Source organism: Bos grunniens, chromosome 15 (genome assembly GCF_055505025.1).
Source record: "Bos grunniens cultivar Pamir isolate PY7600 chromosome 15, Bosgru_T2T1.0, whole genome shotgun sequence".
Taxonomy (NCBI): domain Eukaryota; kingdom Metazoa; phylum Chordata; class Mammalia; order Artiodactyla; family Bovidae; genus Bos; species Bos grunniens.
Genome location: NC_141179.1, coordinates 46,845,587 through 46,856,565, shown reverse-complemented (window position 1 = coordinate 46,856,565; position 10,979 = coordinate 46,845,587). Strand labels below are relative to the sequence as shown.

The 10,979-nt window shown below is 41.4% G+C and overlaps 1 pseudogene; it reads left to right on the top strand.

The window, feature by feature from the left end:
- The first annotated feature begins 955 nt into the window (after positions 1-955).
- LOC147357869 (olfactory receptor 2AG2-like) lies at positions 956-1,926 on the top strand (annotated as a pseudogene).
- Positions 1,927-10,979: the final 9,053 nt, after the last annotated feature.

Below are 10,979 nucleotides of genomic sequence, written 5' to 3'. Positions count from 1 at the left end.
ACACCACTTGTTCTCCTGCTCAAACTTCCACATAGATTCAGGGCTCAGCAGAAACAGCATCTTTCCTCATACAGCTAATACTATGAGATAGAGGATCTCTTTTTTTAAATTCAAGATCTTAATTTGACTTTCAAGTGATGGGATGGCTTTGGGCCTTTTCTATAAATCCCCCTCTTTTATAACTCACCCCTTCTATCATGTACCCTAAACACAAATACCTTGTCATATCTTTTCAAGTCTCATGCACCACCTTCGTTTCTATCCTCATTCCTCTTGAGCAAACATCTTATCATTACTTGAAAATAGGCAAACATCTTTTGTACTGTTCCTGAATATGTACCTCCAAAATCTATACTATCCCAGTGATTCAGTCATGCACAGAATTCCTCTTCCCTTCCGTAAAGTAGCAGTATGCTCATCAAGGATGTGAGGACAGTTCAAGAACACAAGAGACCAAGTGGTCCAAGAGCCAAGAGGTTCCCTGTTGAGAAAACTGTTCAGAACAATGAGACCGGAAAATAAAGCCAGATGTCATGTCTAGGGGAGCAGAAAAAAACAGAATTGGAATCCCAAGGAAATTTAAAGCAGAAAAGCAACTGAATTAAAAGCCAATGTGCAGGTATTTTTTTTTGTTGGGAAGATAGCTATGATTTTATCTATTTACAAAGATATTTGCTTGGGTTCATTCTCTCGGTTATCTTATTTAAAGATGACAGGCTATAACCAACATGCTTATTTCTAATTTATATGATACTTTATAATAATTTAATGAAAATATTCATAAATTCAGAAGACAGAAGGCAAACCTAGCTACCAAGAGGAAAAGATATCATCTCATGGAATTCTTATTGGTAATTCCATAGTGAGGTGAGACAATGCAAAACTAGGGTAATCTCCCTTAGAAAGGCTTTCATCAAGACCATCTGGTTCTACATAACTAAAGAAACAACACAGAATGGAGCACTGGAACTTCACCCTGGGAAGTGGCTTCATATTGATGGGGATTCTGAATGACAGTTTGTCTCCTGAGCTGCTCTGTGCTGCAATCACAGTCCTGTACATGCTGGCCCTCGCCACCAATTGCCTTCTGCTCCTGGCCATCACAATGGATGCCCGGCTCCATGTGCCCATGTACCTCCTGCTCGGGCAGCTCTCTCTCATGGACCTCCTCTTCACGTCTGTTGTCACTCCCAAGGCCCTCATGGATTTTCTGCTCAGTGAAAACACCATCTCCTTTGTGGGCTGTGCCCTTCAGATGTTTCTGGCACTGACCCTGGGTGGTGCAGAGGATCTCCTACTGGCCTTCATGGCCTATGACAGGTATGTGGCCATTTGTCATCCTCTGAACTACATGGTCCTCATGAGGCCGAGGGTCTGCTGGCTCATGGTGGCCACATCGTGGGTCCTGGCTTCCCTGAGTGCTCTAGGACATACCTTGTACACCATGCACTTCCCTTTCTGCATGTCCCAGGAGATCAGCCACCTGCTCTGTGAGATCCCACCTCTATTGAAGTTGGTCTGTGCAGATACTTCCAGATATGAACTCATGGTATATGTGACAGGTGTGACTTTCATCTTGCTCCCCCTTTCTGCTATTGTTTCCTCCTATACACTAATCCTACTTACTGTGCTCCACATGCCCTCAAAGGATGGGAGGTGGAAAGCACTGGTCACCTGTTCTTCCCACTTGACTGTGGTCGGGATGTTCTATGGAGCTGCCACATTCATGTATGTTCTGCCCAGTTCCCTCCACAGCCCCAAGCAAGACAACATCATCTCTGTCTTCTACACGATGGTCACCCCAGCCCTGAATCCCCTCATCTACAGCCTGAGGAATAAAGAGGTTATGGGGGCTTTGAGGAGGGTCCTGGGAAAATACATACTATACACACACCTCCTGATACAGTTACTAAGTAGATTTGGTAGTTGTTGTTCAGTCACTCACTGATGTCTGACTTTTTGTGACCCCATGGACTGCAGCACTCCAGGCTTCCTTGTCCTTCCCCATTTCTCCTGGAGCTTGCTCAAACTCGTCATTTGAGTAGGTGATGCCATCCAACCATCTTGTCCTCTGTCATCCCCTTCTCCTCCTGCCTTCAATCTTTCCCAGCATCAGGGTCTTTTGTAATGAGTTGGCTCTTCACATCAGGTGGCCAAAGAACTGGAGGTTCAACTTCAGGATAAGTTCTTCCAATGAATATTCAGGACTTATTTCCTTTAGGATGGACTGGTTGGATCTCCTTGCAATCCAAGGGACTCTCAGGAGTCTTCTCCAACACCACAGTTCAAAAGCATCAATTCTTCAGTGCTCAGCCTTCTTAATGGTTCAACTCTCACATCCATACACGACTACTGGAAGATCCATAAATTGACTAGACAGAGCTTTGTGGGCAAAGTAATGTCTCTCCTTTTTAAATGTTGTCTAGGTTTGTCTTAGCTTTTTTTCCAAAGAGCAAGCATCTTTTAATTTCATGGCTGCAGATGTGATAGACTAAGTTTCAATTTCAGTATCATATAGCAGTGATAATGATATAGCTAATAACAGGCTGAGCAAACTCCAACAGCTTCTTAAAGTCAGAGGAGGACTGCTTTCATTTGAACTGGATTCTTGGTTGTAGAAAGAAATATCTTCAGAAGATATCTTGGGCTTCTTGTCTTGTTAGGTAGATGGTTGTTCAAGCAATTAGTTGGAATGAATAATCGATTTGTGACTATATTTGTACAAATACTTATGTTGAAAGTGTTAAAGCGAAATTGTTAGTCACTCTGTCATGTACAACTCTTTGCAATCGCATGGACTGTAGCCCACAAGGCTCCTCTATCAGTGGGATTCATCAGGCAAGAATACTGGAGTGGGTTGCCATTGCCTTCTCCTGGGGAACTTCCTGACCCAGGGATCGAACCTGAGTCTCCCACATTGCAGGCGGATTCTATACCATCAGAGCCACCAGGGAAGCCCTTATGTTGAGATTAAAAAAAAAAAAGCTAAATGGGACATTTTTATACTGCCTGAAATTAAAATTATAGAAATGAATAAAATAGAATGTGGAAATTCTCAGATTTCAAGTGAGGACTGGAGATACAATAGCACTGAGAGTCATGTGATGTGTATTTGCCTGATTTAAAAATATATATATACTTTACATACATACAGACCTGTTTTGAAACATCAAAATAATTGCATGGTAAGTATAAGTATATGTCTATGTCCACAGGAAAGGAAGACTACCAAACATAATTCACTTTCTATTAGCTTAGAACGAAATTTAGTCGCTCAGTTGTGTCTGTCTCTTTGCGATCCCATGGACTGTAGCCCTCCAGGTTTCTCTGTCCATGGAATTCTCCAAGCAAGAATACTGGAGTGGGTTGCCATTCCCTTCTTCAGCAGATCTTCCCAACCCAGGGATTGAACCCAGGTCTCCCATGTTGGCAGGCAAATTCTTTACCATCTCAGCCATCTGGGAAGCATATCTATTAGTTTGCTGCTGCTGCTGCATCGCTTCAGTCGTGTCCGACTCTGTGCGACCCCATAGACGGCAGCCAACCAGGCTTCCCCTACCCGGGATTCTCCAGGCAAGAACACTGGAGTGGGTTGCCATTTCCTTCTCCAATGTGGGAAAGTGAAAAGTGAAAGTGAATTCGCTCAGTCGTGTCCGACTCTAGCGACCCCATGAACTGCAGCCTACCAGGCCCCTTCGTCCATGGGATTTTCTAGGCAAAAGTACTGGAATGGGGTGCCATTGCGGATATGCTTTATTTTATCATTCAATGTATCAGTTTGGGAAGATTTAAAACAAAAACTGGAAACTAAAATCTGTTCAGTTGAGAAGCTCCAAAAACACCTTGGGTCACATAGTTGAGATGAACACCCAAGGCCAGGGGTGGCGGCTGGGAGGAGCAACCCCACGTCCAAGGAGCGGTGGCTGCCCGGGCACAGGAGGGCCTGAAGGTCAGGAAGGGCAGCGGTGAGGAGATACCCCTCGTCCAAGGTAAGGATCAGCTGCTGCGCTTTGCTGGAGCAGCCGTGAAGAGATACCCCACGCCCAAGGTAAAAAAAAAACCCAAGTAAGATGGTAGATGTTGCAAGAGGGCATCAGAGGGCAGACACACTGAACCATACTCACAGAAAACTAGTCAATCTAATCACACTAGGACCACAGCCTTGTCTAACTCAATGAAATTAAGCCATGCCCGTGGGGCAACCCAAGACAGGCGGGTCATAGTGGAGAGGTCTGACAGAATGTGGCCCACTGGAGAAGGGAATGGCCAAACACTTCAGTATTCTTGCCTTGAGAACCCCATGAACAGTATGAAAAGGCAAAAGGATAGGATATGGAAAGAGGAACTCCCCAGGTCAGTAGGTACCCAATATGCTACTGGAGATCAGTGGAGAAATAACTCCAGAAAGAATGAAGGGATGGAGCCAAAGCAAAAACAATGCCCAGCTGTGGATGTGACTGGTGATAGCAGCAAGGTCCGATGCTGTAAAGAGCAATATTGCATAGGAACCTGGAATGTCAGGTCCATGAATCAAGGCAAATTGGAAGTGGTCAAACAAGAGATGACAAGAGTGAATGTCGACATTCTAGGAATCAGCAAACTGAAATGGACCGGGATGGGTGAATTTAACTCAGATGACCATTATATCTACAACTGCTGGCAGGAATCCCTTAGAAGAAATTGAGTAGCCAAAATGGTCAACAAAAGAGTCCTAAATGCAGTACTTGGATGCAAACACAAAAACAACAGAATGATCTCTGTTCATTTCCAAGGCCAACCATTCAATATCACAGTAATCCAAGTCTATGCCCCAACCAGTAACGCTGAAGAAGCTGAAGTTGAATGGTTCTATGAAGAACTACAAGACCTTTTAGAACTAACACCCAAAAAAGATGTCCTTTTCATTATAGGGGACTGGAATACAAAAGTAGGAAGTCAAGAAACACCTGGAGTAACAGGCAAATTTGGCTTTGGAATACGGAATGAAGCAGGGCAAAGACTAATAGAGTTTTGCCAAGAAAATGCACTGGTCATAACAAACACCCTCTTCCAACAACACAAGAGAAAGCTCTACACATGGACACCACCAGATGGTCAACACTGAAATCAGATTGATTATATTCTTTCCAGCCAAAGATGGAGAAGCCCTGTACAGTCAACAAAAACAAGACAAGGAGCTAACTGTGGCTCAGATCATGAACTCCTTATTGCCAAATTCAGACTGAAATTGAAGAAAGTAGGGGAAACCACTAGACCATTCAGGTATGACCTAAATCAAATCCCTTATTATTATACAGTAGAAGTGAAAAATAGATTTCAGGGCCTAGATCTAATAGATAGAGTGCCTGATGAACTATGGACTGAGGTTCGTGACATTGTACAGGAGACAGGGATCAAGACCATCCCCATGGAAAAGAAATGCAAAAAAGCAAAATGGCTGTCTGGGGAGGCCTTACAAATAGCTATGAAAAGAAGAGAAGTGAAAAGCAAAGGAGAAAAGGAAAGATATAAGCATCTGAATGCAGAGTTCCAAAGAATAGCAAGAAGAGATAAGAAAGCCTTCCTCAGCGATCAATGCAAAGAAATAGAGGAAAACAACAAATGGGAAAGACTAGAGATCTCTTCAAGAAAATTAGACATACCAAAGGAACATTTCATGCAAAGATGGGCTCGATAAAGGACAGAAATGGTATGGACCTAACAGAAGCAGAAGATATTAAGAAGACGTGGCAAGAATACACAGAAGAACTGTACAAAAAAGATCTTCATGACCCAGATAATCACGATGGTGTGATCACTGACCTAGAGCCAGACATCCTAGAATGTGAAGTCAAGTGAGACTTAGAAAGCATCACTATGAACAAAGTGTAGTTGAAAGAATTCCAGTTGAGCTATTTCAAATCCTGAAAGATGATGCTGTGAAAGTGCTGCACTCAATATGCCAGCAAATTTGGAAAACTCAGCAGTGGCCACAGGACTGGAAAAGGTCAGTTTTCATTCCAATCCCAAAGAAAGGCAATGCCAAAGAATGCTCAAACTACCGCACAATTGCACTCATCTCACATGCTAGTAAAGTAATGCTCAAAATTCTCCAAGCCAGTCTTCAGCAATACATGAACTGTGAACTTCCTGATGTTCAAGCTGGTTTTAGAAAAGGCAGAGGAACCAGAGATCAAATTACCAACATCTGCTGGATCATGGAAAAAACAAGAGAGTTCCAGAAAAACATCTATTTCTGCTTTATTGACTATGCCAAAGCCTTTGACTGTGTGGATCACAATAAACTGTGGAAAATTCTGAAAGAGATGGGAATACAAGACCACCTGACCTGCCTCTTGAGAAATCTGTATGCAGGTCAGGAAGCAACAGTTAGAATTGGACATGGAACAACAGACTGGTTCCAAATAGGAAAAGGAGTACAGCAAGGCTGTACATTGTCACCCTGCTTATTTAACTTCTATGCAGAGTACATCATGAGAAACGCTGGACTGGAAGAAACACAAGCTGGAATCAAGATTGCTGGGAGAAATATCAATAACCTCAGATATGCAGTTGACACCACCCTTATGGCAGAAAGTGAAAAGGAACTCAAAAGCCTCTTGATGAGAGTGAAAGAGGAGAGTGAAAAAGTTGGCTTAAAGCTCAACATTCATAAAACGAAGGTCATGGCATCCTGTCCCATCACTTCATGGGAAATAGATGGGGAAACAGTGGAAACAGTGTCAGACTTTATTTCTTTGGACTCCAAAATCACTGCAGATGGTGAATGCATCCATGACATTAAAAGACGCTTCCTCCTTGGAAGGAAAGTTATGACCAACCTAGATAGCATATTCAAAAGCAGAGACATTACTTTGCCAACAAAGATCCATCTAGTCAAGGCTATGGTTTTTCCTGTGGTCATGTATGGATGTAAGAGTTGAACTGTGAAGAAGGTTGAGCACTGAAGAATTGATACTTTTGAACTGTGGTGTTGGAGAAGACTCTTGAGAGTCCCTTGGACTGCAAGGAGATCCAGCCAGTCCATTCTTAAGGAGATCAGCCCTGGGATTTCTTTGGAAGGAATGATGCTGAAGCTGAAACTCCAGTACTTTGGCCACCTCATGCGAAGTGATGATTTATTGGAAAAGACTCTGATGCTGGGAGGGACTGGGGGCAGGAGGAGAAAGGGACGACAGAGGATGAAATGGCTGGATGGCATCACTGACTCGATGGACGTGAGTCTGGGTGAACTCCGGGAGCTGGTGATGGACAGGGAGGCCTGGCGTGCTGCAGTTCATGGGGTCGCAAACAGTCAGACATGACTGAGCGACTGAACTGAACTGAACTTTGTTAAAACTCAGAAAAACTTTCTTTCTTTATAAAACTATCTTAGATTGCTTAATCTATTAAGATAAATGATCATATAAATATAATAATCTATGGAACTAATCCACATTCATCATAAAAACAGAAAACTTGAAACTTGGTAAAGAAGCCAAAATCACTTATTAAGTTTTCTCTTTTTTGTTTTTTCATATATGTATTTTACTGAATAGTTATGTACATTTTGGTTAAAGTTCTGTTATTTCTTTGTTGTTGTTTAAAATTTGGTGAACTTCCTTCTGTGAAGAAGGAACATTATAGTGCAGGGGTAAAGAGAGACAGTAGCAGGGAGGGAGAGAGTATTGATTCCTTTTATGATCTGTGCATCTTTGAACAGTAAATTAAACCGTTTGTTTCTCAGTTTGGTCTTCTGAAAAGCAGTGATATTAATAGAACTCATGATGATTTCATGATGTTTTAGGGAGTCTTGAATAAGATGATAAGGCACTTCGACCAGAGCCTGGCAAAGTCCTTAAACCATGCTGCTGCTGCTGCTGCTAAGTCACTTCAGCCCGACTCTGTGCCACCCCATAGATGGCAGCCCACCAGGCTCCGCCATCCCTGGGATTCTCCAGGCAAGAATACTGGTGTGGGTTGCCATTTCCTTCTCCAATGCATGAAAGTGAAAAGTGAAAGTGAAGTAGCTCAGTTGTATCCAAAAAGTGAAAGTGAAGTCGCTCAGTTGTGTCCGACTCTTTGCATCCCCATGGACTGCAGCCTACCAGGCTCCTCTGTCCATGGGATTTTCCAGGCAAGAGTACTGGAGTGGGGTGCCATTGCCTTCTCCATAAACCATGCTAACTATTACATGAATAACTAGTAAATATTCTTAATAAAACTTCATTTCAAATGACTACATAATGTTATCATATGAGTCTGCTATAATGTATTTAGGGATTTCCTTACACTTAATTTTGTCTCTCCAAATTTTCCTGCTAAGTCACTTCAGTCATGTCCGACTCTGTGCGACCCCATAGACGGCAGCCCACCAGGCTCCCCCGTCCCTGGGATTCTCCAGGCAAGAACACTGGAATGGGTTGCCATTTCCTTCTCCAATGCAGGAAAGTGAAAAGTAAAAGTGACGTCGCTCAGTTGTGTCCGACTCTTAGCGAACCCATGGACTGCAGCCTTCCAGGCTCCTCCATCCATGGGATTTTCCAGGCAAGAGTACTGGAGTGGGGTGCCATTGCCTTCTCCGACCAAATTTTCCTACATAAGGGTATATTTTACATTAGGTCAAATTGTAGAAGTGGAAGTAGTGGGGTGTAAGCAAAGAAACTACTTTTAAATTCTTGTTATAAAGAGCCAGATTACTAACAAGTAGTTTAGAAACCCTTTCCATTCTGTCATAATGTTGAGCTGGAAGTGCCTGTTTATTGTACACTTTATGGAGCTGTCTTATCATTTGAACTTGCTTTGCTTATTTATTAAACATATCAATGAAAATTTAACAGGTGTTTTCATTTATATTACTTATTTTGCTTCATCTAATGAGGGTTTTTTTTTTTTTTTTTTGTAGCTGTTTGTAGTTCCTTACATTTCCCATTCTTTGTTCAGAAAATATTTTCAAATTTCTTTTAGACTTGCTTAATAATTTCATAAGTGACATTTGACTTTTTAATCTGCAGTTTAGGTATATGATGAATGGTGAGCTTTAAGTTAATTGTGTTTCTAAATAGGTGATTTTCTTATTAGTATTCTTAATCACCTTTCCATAGTATGTGTTTATTATTACTATTACTGTATTTATAATTGCTTGACTATATGCTGTCTTGTAAGTCTAGCAGTAGAGAATGTTTATGCTCCTGTTCTTTAGTTCCATTGGTCAATAAAAAGTCTCTGTTTCCATTTTTCCTCACCAAAATTTTCTGAGGTTTTATCATCGGTTTATTCTTCCTGATGAATTCTTGAATCATCTGCTAACTGTCCAAAAAACCCACTGCTATATTGTTGCAATTGTATTTAACTCATACATTGATTTGGAAATGCTATCTTTTTGCAGTATTCATCCTTAACTCCCAGGAATGTAGTACCCCCTTGCCTCACCCAATATAATTTGTTTGTTATTCCCTAAAAATACTATTGCACACCTTGACTCTTTGCTTATGACTTGCATCCTACATTGCAGGGAAAAGGGGAGTAGTTATACAGAACTTCGTCATCTTCCACTACCAGCTTGACTAGCATAGCTGCACATAGCTGCACACTGATCTTTGGAAGAGCCCATCATATTCTCCAGGACAATCCATGTTGCTACAAATGACAGAATTTCACTCTTCTTAAATGGCTGAGTTATTTTTCATTGTTAAAATTTACCAAACACTACACTAAGTTCTCTTGAACCAAGTTCTCTTACTACTCAAAGAAATAGGTATTAGAATTATCTGCTTCTGCTCTGCAACATCTCTTTACAGAAATATTTGCTACAGTTTACACACTTGCTCCAGTAACCGCCATCTTAAAGAATTCTTCTTTGAAGTCATATTCTCCTCTCCAGTTCCTACTCCATTTCTCAGAGCAAATCATCTTACCATAAACTATGTTTTTAGGGCCTAACTGTATGCATAGCTTCAGGCCCTTTCCTACGATTCAGGACACGTGCCGCTCTAATCAGGTCCTCTTCCACGCCACACCTGGAGCACTGCAGTTGTGCTTGTCAGTAAAGACAGGTTTGTGATTCATCATCCAACAAAGAAAATATAGTTTGTATATTTTATAAAATGGTAAATGTGAACTTTAATTACCCATGATAACCAATGACCATAAAAAGGTTTTAGAGATTAAAAAATAAATTGCATTGAAGATACAACAAATATTTATAATCTACATGTCTCAGAAAATTTTTGAACAATTTGTAGGAACTTCCAACACTGCTAACTATACTGAATTCTATTAATGTTTTTAGTCTTATACTCAGTGTGTGTGTTCCTACTTGATTTTCTCTCTGGAATTTCACTCCTTACAGGCATAAGAAATTCTGCTTATTTCCCAAAACTCCTTTTTTACTTTCTAAAATGCTTATTGGAAAGATATGAGGTTTAAGGGTTGAGGAAATAATTCCCTCATTTTGAATAACAACTTAAAGAGCCTATATTTTTCAATTTAGTAGAATGCAAAATGAAAATAAAATTGCAAATGAAAATGGTTCAGTCACTATGGAAGATAATTCCTTAAAAATATACTTACCGGGGGGAGGAGCTAAGATGGCAGAGGAGTAGGACAGGGAGAACACTTTCTCCCCCGCAAATTCATCAAAAGAACATTTAAACACAGAGTAAATTCCACAAAACAACTTCTGAATGCCAGCAGAGGACATCAGGCACCCAGAAAAGCAACCCAAGTCTTCAAAAGGAGGTAGGAAAAAATATAAAAGACAAAAAAACAGAGACAAAAGACGGAGGGATGGAGTTCCATCCTGGGAAGGGAGTCTTAAAAAGAGAGACGTTTCCAAACACCAGGAAACCTCACTGCCGAATCTGTGCCAAGCCTTGGAAGCACAGAGGGCAACATAACAGGGAGGAAAAATAAATAAACAATTAAAACTCGCAGATTGCGAGCCCTACGGTAACTCCCCCAGCGGAGAAGCAGCGCAGACGCCTGCACCCGCCACTAGC